Source organism: Somniosus microcephalus, chromosome 5, assembly GCF_052327205.1.
Source record: "Somniosus microcephalus isolate GS21.2 chromosome 5, FLI_Smic_1.0, whole genome shotgun sequence".
Lineage (NCBI taxonomy): Eukaryota > Metazoa > Chordata > Chondrichthyes > Squaliformes > Somniosidae > Somniosus > Somniosus microcephalus.
This window is the reverse complement of record NC_140991.1, coordinates 137,139,900-137,154,895: the sequence shown is the minus strand read 5'-3', so window position 1 is coordinate 137,154,895 and position 14,996 is coordinate 137,139,900. Positions and strand designations below refer to the sequence as shown.

Genomic DNA, 14,996 nt, shown 5'->3' with positions numbered 1-14,996 from the left:
GGTGATAGTGTTCCCATGCGCCTGCTGCCCTTGTCCTTCTAGGTGGTTGAGGTTGCTGGTTTGGGAGGTGCTGCTGAAGATGCCATGGCGAGTTGCTGCAGTGCATCTTGTAGATGGTACACACTGCAGACATGGTGCGCCGGTGGTGGAGGGAGTGAATGTTTAAGGTGGTGGATGGGGTGCCAATCAAGCGGGCTGCTTTGTCCTGGATGGTATTGAGTTTCTTGAGTGTTGTTGGAGCTGCACTCATCCAGGCAAGTGGAGAGTATTCCATCACACTCCTGACTTGTGCCTTGTAGATGGTGAAAAGGCTTTGTGGAGTCAGGAGGCGAGACACTCGCCGCAGAATACCCAGCCTCTGACCTGCTCTTGTAGCCACAGTATTTATGTGGCTGGTACAGTTAAGTTTCTGGTCAATGGCGACTCCCCCCAGGATGTTGATAGTGGGGGATTCGGCGATGGTAATGCCATTGAATGTCAAGGGGCGGTGGTTAGACACTCACTTGTTGGAGATACTTCCTCTCTCACTATGTTTATTTCATCTAATATTTCACACTCCTCCTCCCTGATTGCAATGTCTGCATCGCCCCTCTCTTTTGTGAAAACAGATGCAAAGTATTCATTAAGAACCAATCCCACGTCTTCCGCCTCCACACAGATTACGTTTATGGTCTCGAATAGGCCCTACTTTTTCTTTAGTTATCCTCTTGCTCTTAATGTATTTATAAAACATCTTTGGATTTTCCTCGATTTTATTTGCCTAAATGTTTTCATGCTCTCTCTTTGCTTTCCTAATTTCATTTTTAATTGCACCCCTGCACTTTCTATACTCCTCTAGAGTTTCTGCAGTATTGAGCCCTCGGTACCTGTCATAAGCCTCCCTTTTTTCCTTTATCCTACCCTGTATGTCCCTTGACATCCAGGGGGCTCTAGATTTGTTAGTCCCACCCTTTTTCTTTAAGGGAACATACTTGCTCTGAACCCTCCGGATCTCCTCCTTGAATGCCTCCCACTTCTCTGACACTGATTTACCTTCAAGTAGCTGTTTCCAATCCACTTTGGCTAAATCCCATCTCAGCTTAGCAAAATTGGCTTTTCCCCAATTGAGAACTTTTATTCCTGGTCTATCTTTGTCCTTTTCCATACCTATGCTAAATCTAACTGAATTATGATCACTACCACCAAAATGCTCTCCCACTGATACCCCTTCCACCTGCCCAGCTTCATTCCCTAAAACTAAGTCCAGAACCGCCACCTCCCTTGTTAGGTTTGTTACATACTGGCTAAAAAAGTTCTCCTGAATGCATTTTAGGAATTCCGCAGCCTCTATACCATGCACACTAATTTTATCCTAGTTAGTGTTCGGGTAATTGAAATCCCCTACTATTGCTGCCCTATAGTTTTTGCACTTCAGAAATTTGCCTACATATTTGCTCTTCTATCTCCCTCTGACTGATCGGGTGTCTATAGTACACTCCCAGCAGTGTCATCGCCCCTTTTTTGTTCTTCAATTCAACCCATGTGGCCTCATTTGATTATCCTTCTAACATATCCTCCCTCCTCACAGCTGTAATTGTTCCTTTAACCAATACTGCGACCCCCTCCCTTTTTACCCCCCTCTCCAGCTTGTCTGAAAACCCTGTAACCAGGAATGTTGAGCTGCCATACCTGCCTTTCTTTCAACCACGTTTCAGTAATAGCTATGATATCATACTCCCAAGTGTCTATCTGTGCCCTCAGCTCATCTGTCTTATTCCCTATACTCCTTGCATTGACGTATATACCATTTAGCACTGCCAAACTCCCTTGTTTTCTATTTTCCAGCCATTGTTTCCTCTGTCTTCCAAATTCACTTTCTACTTTTTTGCTTTCCAATTTCAGCTTTGCTGCTCTCCCTTCTGAATCTATTCTCAGATTCCCATCCCCCTGCTAGTTTAAACCCTCCCCAAAATGACTAGCAAACCCCCCTCGCGAGGATATTGGTCCCGGCTCTGTTGAGGTGCAACCCGTCCGGCTTGTACAGGTTCCACCTCCCCCAGAAACGGTCCCAATTACTCAGGAATCTAAAACCCTCCCACCTGCACCATCTCTCCAGCCACGCATTCTTCTGCTCTATCCTCCTATTCCTGTGCTCACTAGCACGTGGCAGCAGGAGTAATCCGGAGATTACTACCTTTGAGGTCCTGCTTTTTAATCTCTTTCCTAGCTCCCTGAACTCTGCCTGCAGGACCTCATCCCTCTTTGTACCTATGTCATTGGTACCGATATGGACCATGACCTCTGGCTGTTCACCCTCTCCCCCCAGAATGCCCTGCAGCTGCTCAGTGACATCCTTGACCCTGGCACCATGGAGGCAACATACCATCCTGGAGTCACATCTGCGGCCACAGAAACGCCTGTCTGCTCCCCTACCACTAATGCTCTTCCACTCTTCTTCCTCTCCCCCATGCAGCTGAGTCACCCATGGTGCTGTGGACTTGGCTCTGGCTGCACTCCCCAGAGGAACCACCGTCCCCACCAGTACTCAGAACAGAATACTGGTTGGAGAGCAAGATGCACTCCAGGGTCTCCTGCACTACCTGCCTAGTCCTCCTCTTCTGTCTGGCGGTCACCCATTCCTTCTCTGCCTGCACACTCTCAAGCTGCAGTGTGGCCACCTCTAGAAACGTGTTAGCCACGAAGTTCTCAGCCTCGCGGATGCATCGCAGTGACTCCAGCTACCGTTCAAGCTCTGAAACACGGATCTCGAGCTGCTGTAGCTGGTGACACTTCCTGCACATGTGGTCGTCCAGGCTACGCGAAGCTTCCAGGACTTCCCACGTGGCACAGGATGTGCACTCCACAGGACTGAGCTGCCCTGCTATGCCTCTATTTAATAGACTAAGAACTAACTCAGCAGAAATAAACTTAAAAAAAAAACTCACCAGCTACTCACCAATCAGCTCCTTCCCTTGTGCCGACATCATATTTTCTACTTTGACGTCACTTTTTCGAATTCTGCCTGTTGAGTTGCTGCCTCTCTCGCTCGGCTCCCGCCCTGGTCATGCCCAGGTCCGCTGCCTCCTCCGGTCTTTGGCCTGCACGCCACGCTCCTTTTATCGCCGCTGCCTCTCTCGCTCTGGTCTTGCCCAGGTCCACTACCTCCTCTGGTCTCGGGCCTGCACTCCGCGCTCCTTTTATTGCCACTGCCTCTCGCGCTCTGGTCTCGTCCAGGGCCGCTGCCTCCTCCAGTCTCGGGCCTGCACTCCGTGCTCATTTTATTGCCGCTGCCTCCCTCGCTCTGCTCCTGCTCTGGTCTCACCCAGGTCCGCTGCCTCCTCAATATCACGTGGAGTGAATCGAATTAGCTGAAGACTGGCTTCTGTGATGGTGGGGACCTCAGGAGGAGGCCGATATAGATCATCAACTTGGCTCTTCTGGCTGAAGATGGTTGCAAACACTTCAGCCTTGTCTTTTTCACTTGCGTGCTGGGCTCCGCCATCATTGAGGATGGGGATATTCATGGAGCCTCCTCCTCCCGTTAGTTGTTTAATTGTCCACCACCATTCACGACTTGATGTGGCAGGACTGCAAAGCTTTGACCTGATCCGTTGATTGTGGGATCGCTTAGCTCTGTACGCCTGGTGCTGCTCCTGGCATGCTCTTCTGCACTCCTCATTGAGCCAGAGTTGGTCCCTTGGCTTGATGGTAATGGTAGAGTGAGTGAGGGATGTCACAGGCCACAAGGTCACAGATTGTGGTGGAATGCAGTTCTGCTGCTGCTGATGGCCCACAGCACCTCATGGATGCCCAGTGTTGAGCTGCTAGATCTGTTCTGAATCTATCCCATTTAGCACAGTGGTAGTGCCACACAAATACGATTCAGGGTGTCCTCAGTATGAAGACGGGATTTCGTCTCCACAATGTCTGTGCGATGGTCACTGCCAGCAATGCCATCATGGATAGAGGTATCTGTGACAGGTAGGTTGGTGGGGACACGGTCAAGTAGGTTTTTCTCTCGTGTTGGTTCTCTCACCACCTGCCACAGGCCCAAGTCTGGCAGCTATGTCCTTCAGGATTCGGCAAGCTCAGTCAGTAGTGGTGCTACCGAGCCACTCTTGGTGATGGACATTGAAGTCCCCCACCCAGAGTACATTCTCTGTCCTTGCTATCCTCAGTGCTTCTTCCAAGTGGTGTTCAACATGGAGGAGTACTGACTCATCAGCTGAGGGAGGGCGGTAGGTGGTAATCAGCAGGAGGTTTCCTTGCCCATACTTGACCTGAAGCCATGAGACTTCATGGGGTCCGGAGTCAATGTTGTGGACTCCCAGGGCCACTCCCTCCTGACTATACCACTGTGCCGCCACCTCTGGTAGGTCAGTCCTGCCGGTGTGACAGGACATACCCAGGGATGGTGATGGAGGAGTCTGGGACGTTGGCTGAAAGGTATGATTCTGCGAGTATGACAATGTCAGGCTGTTGCTTGACTAGTCAGTGGGACAGCTCTCCCAATTTTGGCACAAGTCCCCAGAAGTTAGTGAGGAGGATTTTGCAAGGTCGGCTGGGCTGGGTGTGCCTTTGGCGTATCTGAAGCCAGTGCCGAGGTCGATGCCGGGTGGTCCATCCGGTTTTATTCTTCTTATTGTTTTTCGTAGTGGTTGTGTACAACTGAGTGGCTTGCTAGGTCATTTCAGAGGGCAGTTAAGAGTCGATTTAAACTCACGTCTCCGATTAGTCCAGGCCTCTGGATGACTAGTCCAGTAATATAACCACTATGCTACCGTTCCCTATAAGAATGTGCGAGTACGGAGTATGTGTGTGTGTGTGTGTAAAAACAAACCACAAACCTATGTCCTAATACTCAGTGGTACAGCATGTCAACGCTTCAAGAAGCTTCTGTACTACTCTCCCGTATCCATTAACTTATATAAATGATGAATCCCACTTGCTATTTATTTTATAGGAAGATATTCTGTAGCTGTTAAGGTTCTTCCCATATTCTTGGACCACATCTGCAAGACATGCCAAATAGCAGACCAGTACTTCAATATGCATTTCATTTCAATGAAGTAATTATCAAAAAGTTATTGCAGTCAAATTATGAATGTACACTGCTCTCTTTCTGAACTGGATATTCCTTCAACCATAATGCAAATGTAACTCAACAGTTAAATGGTGAAATTCATTTTGCCGCAAGAATAGATTTACAGGAATAAAATTGCATGTGGCAGCATGGTCCAGCAGTTTCATAATTGAAAATGACTTTTTAAATAATAAGGCCGGAGGAGCCAAGTCTTTTCAGAAATATTATGCAGTGTTAACAGGAGAAGTGTAATAACATGACCAGTTTTAAACTTATCAAATTAAGGGGCTCAGATGATTTATATTATAATAACATATATCCAGGTATTCCTTCTTTAACGTTTGAAATTATAATGTTTTGTTTTCAGAAAGTTCTGAGTGATGTGATGCGGTATTCAGAAGAGGGTATTTGCCTTCCTTATAACATCATTAATGTAATAAGGGTATAATGCTAAAGATTAACAGGAAAATTCAAGGAAGGCAAAGACATTAGGATACACAGGAAAGAAGTGGAGGTGAAACAGCAGCTGTGCAGCATTGCACTAGCATGGGGACAGAAGAACTTGAAAGAAAACTGGAGTGTTCGGGTGTCCCAGGTAATGGCGACTAAGTCCAAGCATCAACAGGGGAAAGTGAAGTATGCACTGTAGATACAGTGACATTCAGTGTGAGAAGTGAATATGGTAAAGGGATTCATGAGAACAAGTGATGGCATACTAGCTAGTCCCCAAATTGAGCAGTCGTTCTAGGAGCCAAAACTGGAATAATGAGAGACTAAATGCATGGTGGGAGAAAGCAGTAGTTTTGCTTTTTGTGCAGTATCTATATGCAGTACGTTTTATAGCATATCAAATATATTTGGTTAGAATTATTTGCAATGGTTGATTATAACAGGAATATACTTTTCATTCATGTAGCTTACTATATAAAAAGTCAAATTTTAAAAACCAAGGAGTAGATTTTAACTATCGGGCAGCCGACTGGCAGTGTGCCAGCTGGCTACTCGATCCTGCTGTGGGAGGCCAGTCCCACTTTGAGCACCGGGCCTCATTATCATTCTGCCAATGAGCTGTGGACACCAAATGGCCCAATCACGGAGGGGGGGGGGGGGGGGGGGTGGGGGAGGTAACTCGAAGAGAAGCTGCTCCTCCTGGCTCACAAAATAATTTTAAACTTACCTTTTTGGTGCCTCTGGTGCTGTACCACCCAATAAAATTGGGCAAGTGTGCATGGCGCACACTCCATCCAGTTGGCCATCAAAATTGCAATCAGAAACCTATGTATGTCAAAGGACCCTGATTTGCATATTAAAAGGGCCTGTGGCCTGAAACAGGTGGGTGCTCCAGCTGCTCAGCGGAAGGTCCCTTTGAGAATGATGGCGGCCAGAGTGCCAAAATAAATGGGGCGGTAAACCATTTTCGGGTCGGTACTGTTCTGTTCTGTTACATTGGATAACCCAAGTTAAAATCTGTTCCCTAATGCTTATTAGTACTACTTTCCAGGCATCTGGCAGGATGCTGTAGAAAAAAATCATTATTGCTGCAGTGAACTTAGAGGCTCAGTCAAAGTAATGGGAAACACGGATAGACCATCTGAATATGAAGTCACTAAGTAACATCTTTGTGATTACCTCGGTGCGCCTCATTTTGTAAGACAGGATTATTACAAGACCTATCATGCAAAAGTAAACCAGAGTCCCTTAGAAGCAGAGACAGGAGAAATTATAATGGGGAATTGGGAAATGGCAGAGACTTTAAACGAATACTTATCCGTCTTCATGGTAGAAGACACAAAAAACATTCCGGAAATAGGGGAGAACAAGGAACTTAAAGAAATTAGTTTTAGTAAAGAAATAGTACTGGAGAAATTAATGGGACTAAAAGTCAACAAATCTCCTGGACCTCATGGCCTACATCCTAGGATTTTAAAAGAGGTAGCTACAGAAATAGTGGATGCATTGGTTTTGATGTTCCAGAATTCCCTAGATTCTAGAATGGTACCCATGGATTGGAAAATAGCAAACGTAACCCTGAATGGAAGGAGAGAGAAAACAGAACTATAGACATCAGTAGTACAGAAAATGCTAGAATCTATTATTAGAGACTTGGTAACAGGGTACTTTGAAATTCATAAGAGTTTTTTGAGGTTGTAATTAGGAAGGTAGATAAGGGGGAACCAGTGGATGTTGTGTATTAAGATTTTCAAAAAAACATTCGATAAGTTGCCACACGAGGTTATTACACAGAATTAGGGCTTATGGGATTGGGGGTAATATGGATTGAGGATTGGGGGCATGAACTGAGGATTGATTAACGGACAGAAAATAGATAGTAGGAATAAATGGGTCATTTTCCGGTTGGCATGCTGTAACTAGTGGGGTACCGCGAGGATCAGTACTTGGGCCTCAGCTATTTACAATCTATATTAAATGACTTAGATGAGGGGACCGAGTGTAATGGATCCAAGTTTGCTGACGATACAAAGTTAGGTGGGAAAGTAAGCTGTCAGGAAGACGCAAAGAAGCTGCAAAGGGATATAGACAGGTTAAGCGAATGGACAAGAACATGGCAGATGGAATATAATGTGGGGAAATGTGAAGTTATCCACTGTGGTAGGAAAAATAGAAAGGGAATCATGGAATAACCTCACCACATTTAATATCACAATCACCCTGGTACAGAACTCAAGGGAGCACTCTTCTGGCTCAAGAACAGCTGTAACTACCTTGGTCTCCCTTGATATTTTTGCTCCTCATTTCACCCCAAGTAGTTTATAAAAGCCATTAATCAACATATATTGAACGTTTTTGTATCGACCCGAATTGAAAGAGACATAAAATAGGTCTTGGACCCATGTACACAAAACAGATGTGGTCCTACTGGAAAATGCTCACTCAGACAGTTGAGTAGCAAGAATATGACAAGTGAAAACTTAGTTTACAAGGCATAATTCTCCTCCACTCATTCCAGAATACTGTGAATAGCTTTTGCTTGTTAACCTATGCTCAGAGTACATTGTTGGTCGACTTAAGACTAACCAACAATATTGTACTTTATATGGAATGAGTACTAATATAATGTTGTCTAGATGTATGCAAAGAATTATCCTGCACTTGGTGGTGGCCATGCAAGGGACTATTTAACCTTTTTTAAAAACAGAAAAAGTCAAATGCTACTATTTCCTATTGTGTGCTTGAAATGTCTTCCAATATGGTATGAAGATATTTCTGAAACTCTCCATTCCAACATAAGCAGAAGCAGATGTATGTAATTTTTATTAAATACAAACCGTGCCACACAATTGTACTATCCTAAGAATGTCCTATTGTTTCCTTTAATGGTCATTCAAATACTGAGTGATTTAATGGAGAATAAATGCCACTTGTCAGCTACATCTATTTCTAGTTATATGGTTTGTCTAAACAAAAAGGGAAAACTCTCCAAGAGCAGCCGTCTTCTTTGATAGCAATGGTCACTTACTGGGGCAAACCTGTCGAACACAATTTGTGAACGATTTAAGTAGAAAGTTCTCCAGGCATATGCAAGAATATAAAAAAGTGAATAAATGTTATTCTAAATAAATCTGCTGTAATATACACATGCACAAATACAATTAACAGAAACAAAATCTCCTGCCAAGTGTTCTGGACAATGTATTAGCCTATTGTGGAAATAACTAATTTATTGCACTGTATTTTTCTTAACCATTTGGAAGGGGAGTGGTGTAGGGGTATTGCTTTCCTTCACTGCAGAGCATTGGTGTACAATGATAGACATTTTCACAGGCTGTATGCTCATTTAAAAAAAAAATTCTGCAGAATATTATTGGAGTAGTATCAACAGAGGCTATAAATACCAACTGAAATAAGGAGAAGGATTGTGCATGGTCGGAAAGTTATTTTGTATTATGCAAATCCATTTTCCTATGGACCCTGGTATTTAATGGCCCAAAGTTGACATTTTTCTTTGCCAATATGAGCAATCAATATTCTTAAGAGGTTGGAAAGAAAGACCTTGCATTTATATTGCACCTTTTCATGTTCTCAGGGCATCCCAAACTGCTTCACAACCAGTGACTTGCTATTGAAGTATAATAACTGTTATGATGTAGAGTAATGTAACTTTGATGACAATTTCCAAACAGCAATGACCCACAAATAGCAATGAGATAAATGACCAGCTAATCGGTTTTGGTGGTGTTGGTTGAGAAGCGAATGTTACCAATTACACAATATAAGCTACCTGCTCTCCTTTGAATAATGTCACGGGATCTTTTATGTCCAACTAAGCAGGCAGTTAGGGTTTTGACTTATTATCTGCTCTGAAAGACGGCACCTCCAAACAACCAGCACTGCGCTGAAGTGTCAACCTAGATTGTGTGCTCAAGTCCTGGAGTGGGGCTTGAACAAACAACCTTCTGACTTGGAGGTGACAGTGATACCACGCAGCCAAGTTGACACCCAAATTACTGATGGCCATATTAGTGACTAACGCTTAATATATTTGTATAACATTCCTTGGTCCACGATTCGAATTGAGTCATTAACCAGTTTAAAATAAACTAGTTAACGCCCGTACCAAAGTAGCTGAATGGCTTACTAAAGTCATTTATGGCAGTTCAAAATGTTCCTTTGAGTGAAATTTTCTGATTTACTTTTTGTTCCAAATATTTCTAAATTTTAATTATAATCGAGTTTAACTAAACAATTGATCTTTGACCATTATTAATTTAGAGTGTGCAAGAAAGGTATCAGTGGTTGTCTGGTTTGATGTAAATCTGCTCAACAAACATATCTTGTTTAACTCCGCTCAGCAGCAATCATGGTGGCAATTATGTAGCAAACAATAATTTGATTGTCCATTTGAGCTCAATTAAACATGGATGTAGCGTTTTGCTTGTTAGTCGAATAACAGGTTCCTTGTCTTTCATTTTTCCTGCTGTGCCAAAGTGGTACCCTATTTAGTAAACAGTTGTAGGCATTCGTTGGCTTACTGAGTTCAGCTTCTTTAATTGCATTAGCTTGATGTTTTTCCACAATAAAGCATTTATGTAGATAAAACCAGGAAGATTTATTTGTTCTTATTCCCATCAATGGTATTAGATGGTTTTAAAAGCAGAATAGTTGGCAGTGAAAGTACATTAGAAAAATGAACAGCCTTGTACCCATTAGAATGTTGACTCTCAACTTAGCACTAAGTTTTGAGCCTAGTCTCAGCTGACCTTCATTTAGTTCTCCCCAAGAGCCAAGTTTGACAGTTTCAGCAGAGAATTCTGCAGGAAGCAAAGTGGCCAGAGACTAATGTCTTCCTGCACTGCTCAAGCATGTCTCTTAATGAGTCGACCTTTGGGCTTGATCATTCCACCCTAGAAACCAAGTCTTGCATGCCTATGACATGTAGACTACTGAATTCAGATGTTTAAAATGCTGAGAGGAATTGATCATTTAGATGCAAGCAGGTTCCTTAACTTTGACAGCGAGCAAAGGACGACATAGGTCACACGTATAAAGTTAACACGTTTTGAGAACAGAAAGAATTTTCTCTCCCTTTACCCATAAAATAGTTGATATATGGAAGATACTACCAGCAAAAGCAGTTAATGTTTTTGATCAATAGCTTTAAACAGCTGTATAAATATCTAGTTAGGATTGGGTAGAAGTTATAAGTATAGACCCAGATGATCAAGTGCTCTATGGAGCATGATGACTCCTAAGCTGCTAGCCCTGTGGAAATGGCATGCCAAGGAAAGCAACCAGTCAAGGATGAATAATGTAGAATGTAGAACGAAAGATAAATAATTTTTGAATAATGTGGGGCAAGAATGACACCAAGTGTAAAGGAGATGAATAGGAGGAAAGATTAGAGAAGCTTACGTTCTACAATTTTGAAAGAATGGACTTAGAGAAATTTGCAGTCTGTATCGTCAGATCAATTTGCCCAAGCTGCTGCATATTGACCCCATTTGGGGCTGCTCAGTTAGTTCCTAGTCCAATAAACCCAAAACAAGGAGACATAATCTTAGAATTCAAGCTAAGTAGGCTAAAAAATAAATCCAGGAAAAAACTCTTCCACAAAGGGTTGCTAGAATGTAAAATACACTACTCCAGAAAGCCTTAGTGCTTAAAAGGGAGATACTTCATTTGGAAATAAGAGCAGAGAATTGGGATTAACAAAAAACTGCCATGGCTAATAAAATACAGAACAGGCTTAATGGGTCGGGCTATTCTTAACTCAGGCAATGAAATGGACAGGTAGAGAACTCTGTATGGAAGAAAAGTAATGGCCCAGAAATTCGGGTCGGGGGGCTTCCCGCGGGTGCAAGCCCCCGATCTGCACTTACCTTGCGCGCCGGCCGTTGAACTCTGGGCCCCCGTGGAATTCCAATCCGGGGCTTGGTCCAGCTGCCGGCGCGCAGTGCTTGTGTATCCCAGGGGCGCAGTTAGTTCGATGTGTCCCCTGGGATCACGTGAGCCATGGGGAGCCAATCGGAGCAGGGAATGCTCCATTCATAAGTCTGACAGGAAGTGCTGTCAAGACTTATAAATACTACAGCCCCAAAATAGCACTAAATCTTCAAATACATTTTTTTTTTTTAAATCACATTTTTTAAATAAACTATAAATTACATGAAATAACTATTTTAAACAATAATTTAAATTTTTGAAAAAAATAATTTTATTTTCTAACGGGGCTAAAAATAAACGTACCTTGCTTTAAAGTATTTAAAAATAATAAACCTGTGGAAAAAATGTTTTAATTTTAATTAATTCACCATTTACCTTGTAAAAAGCAGGCCTTATGCCTGCTTTTTACATTTCTAACTTCTGCAGGCTTACCCTCGCGGGAAAACCTGTAAAAAAAAAACGAAGTTCGATGCGCACGCGCAGCCCCTCCCGCGCACGCGTTCGACCTCTGAACCTCTTCGTTCAGAGGAATGGAAGTGCCGGTTTCCTGCGCATGCGGGAAACCGGCACTTCCATTGGGCCTATGGGTAAGTACCCCATGCGTACTCACCCGTGGAGACCCGAATTTCTGGGCCAATGTGATATTCACCACTGGTATCTTGTATGGATTCTTTGAATTGATACAGAATCGAAAGGTGTAGCTACAGCAACTATTGTATTTCTGACAAACACACAAGGTAAGCCTTAAGTGCTAACAACTATTGTGATGCAGCTCTGGTCACAAAACTGTAGAAGACTAACAATCTGCCTATATCTCTGATAAGGGCCAGAATTTTTATCTTCGAGACGGGTTGTGTGGGTGCAGACGACATAGCGGGTCAGGAGCCTGAAGAAGTGAACAGCATGTTCTCCACTGCGACTTTTAGTTAATGGCCCCTATTAAACACCGCATTTGAAGGTTCATGTAGGAGTGTGGAGGGAGTATTGTAGAGGATTGAGTTATTGCTGCAAGTTATAAAAATGAGTTCCCAAAGACAGAGGGCTGCACCCCACTTTACGGATGCCTCGCTACATATTCTTGTGGAGGGAGTCAGAGCAGAGAGGGAGGTCCTCTTCCCTGCGGATGGGCAGAAGAGACCTCCCCAAGAGACTAAAAAAGGGCTTGGCTCGAAAATGCTGAGGTGGTGAACAGCAGGGATATCATCAGGAGGACACGGGTACAGTCCAGGAAGAGATTCAATGATCTGATGAGATCAGGAAAGGTGTGTGCAAAGCCACACTCACCTTCATCCTGATGTGCCTGGCACCACATCCCCATGACTTTGCCTTCCCAAGCCTACTCCTACACATCATTACTCACACCAACATACCTTCCAGGTCCACCCATCCCTCTCTACGTATATACTCACATTCCCATCTGACGAACGACTCCTCACACTCACCCTCATCCTAATGTAATAGGCCAAGTAACACCACAGGAGGCGGCCATTTGGCATTGGGACCTCGCTCCCTAGTCACCTCTACAGATGTAACACACACATTCCATAGACTCATTCCCTCACTCAATCTTCTCTTCTTTCCCTCCTTGCAGCAGAAAATAGCACAGAATATCCGGGAGAGGGAGAGAACTGATGGTGGCCCTCCAGTCACCAGTACTTTGACTCTAGTAGAGGAGGGGGCCCTGGAGGTTACCAGAGTTGGAGAGCTGCTGGCGGTGGGAGGTGGCAAGATGGGGACCTCCCAGCAACCTAGTGACAGAATTACCTCTCATACAGCCACATGGCATACAATAGTCACTCATATGGTGACTGATGTCAGCAGCCAGTGAATGTTCATCATGTGCATAATGGTATCGTTACCCATTCTTAATAAAAACATTTCTAAATCATCTCTTTACTCTCCCACAGGTCCATCAAGAGCCCTCCCCCACCCCCCCCTCCCCCTTGTATATTCAAGACAGAGATTGATAGATTTTTGGATATTAAGGAACAAGGCGTATGGGGATAGTGCAGGAAGGTGGAGTTGAGTTAGATCAGCCATGATCTTATTGAATGGTGAAGCAGGCTTGAAAGGCTCGCCTCCTCTTGCTCCTATTTCTTATGCTTTTATACTACTAAATGTGCCCTCTGTTCAATTCTGACTGTGCCTTCCTGCAGTAATTTAGTTGCTTCAAATGGGCAGTTGGTCTCTATCACGGGTCATGTCATCAGCAAAAAGATATAAATTTAAAATGTAGGTTTACAATGAGTTATAACGCATAATGATAAAGGCAGTAACTGAACAGCATGACACCATGTACTGTAGCTTTTTGTTTTTTTATAGTACTTGTGAAGCTACTGTGGTTTTGCCTGCGAAAGGTCAGGACAAAACAAATTTCCCTCAGATAGTATCAGTGATGCTGTAAGTTTAGGCTTGGGGCTCTGCAGCTTCTAAAGCTCCATCTAGTGGTAGATGTGTGCAGCTGCAGATTTGATTAATGATGCCCAAAAGGACTGTGTGACATACATAGTAAATTTAATAAACTATAGATAAATATTTCATTAAACACTATGACTCAATATTTTTGAAGCACATTTAGCTTTTCTCCCTTTCAGAATACAAAATTGGTATTATACCAACAGATACATTAGCCACTACATTCTCATTGTGCTCGAGATGGGTATATGCATCAGAATCAGGAAGATTAGAAATTTTCCTATGATAGCAGGTTATAGATTTCAAAAGAATATCAGTTTTAAAACAAATTGCCACAAATGCTTGACTGTAATCAGACTTTTAAAAATGGGGCTATTCCATAAATATGTACATGGAAAATTGATTTTTTGACCCCATTACAAATTTTACACTTCTGACAGTACATACACTTCGACGTAACAAACTGCTTCAAAATAGTGATAATTACATTCACAAGAACAAGCAGAAAATTACAGCAGCATATTCTTTTGTACATTTTTCTAAATCACCCCCTTTGCCCATTTTGCAGAGCGTTCAATGCATCATATCACTAATCACCTGAAACAGTCTTGCAATTCACAATTGTATATTCCTTATAATTCCAAGAATATTATATCCATTCACCATAATGAAATTACATGCAACTTTTATTAATGCCAGGTTTATCATGCTGTCAAAATGTGGTATAATAAATTATTCCATTTAATTTTAAAAATTAAAGACTGCACCATCTATTGCACTAACCACTTAACATAATGAAAAAAATGAAAAGGCATTACCCAGAGAACTGCTTCAAAAATACAAGAGTGAATTATTCTCCACAGCTGCTCGAAGTGAAGCATTTTATTTTTTGAAAGCCACTGCACATCTATAGAAGATGCAGTGGATAGGGTTGTCATGAAGAATCTATTGAAAAATACTTTTTTGCTTTCAAGGGACATTGCTAAAGCAGTGCAATTAAACATATAAAATTAACTCTTGTGCTTAATTTAAAATAGTCACAAGGCAAGTCAAAACATGCAAGAGTTTTATGGATGCTTGAGCTTTTGACTATAGTTGAATCAAAACAACTTTGACT

General features: G+C 42.9%; 1 protein-coding gene across 2 annotated transcripts in view; it reads right to left on the bottom strand.

The window, feature by feature from the left end:
- vps50 (VPS50 EARP/GARPII complex subunit) overlaps window positions 1-14,996 on the bottom strand; it is a 317,917-nt gene that overhangs the window by 18,597 nt on the left and 284,324 nt on the right. The window lies entirely within an intron of this gene.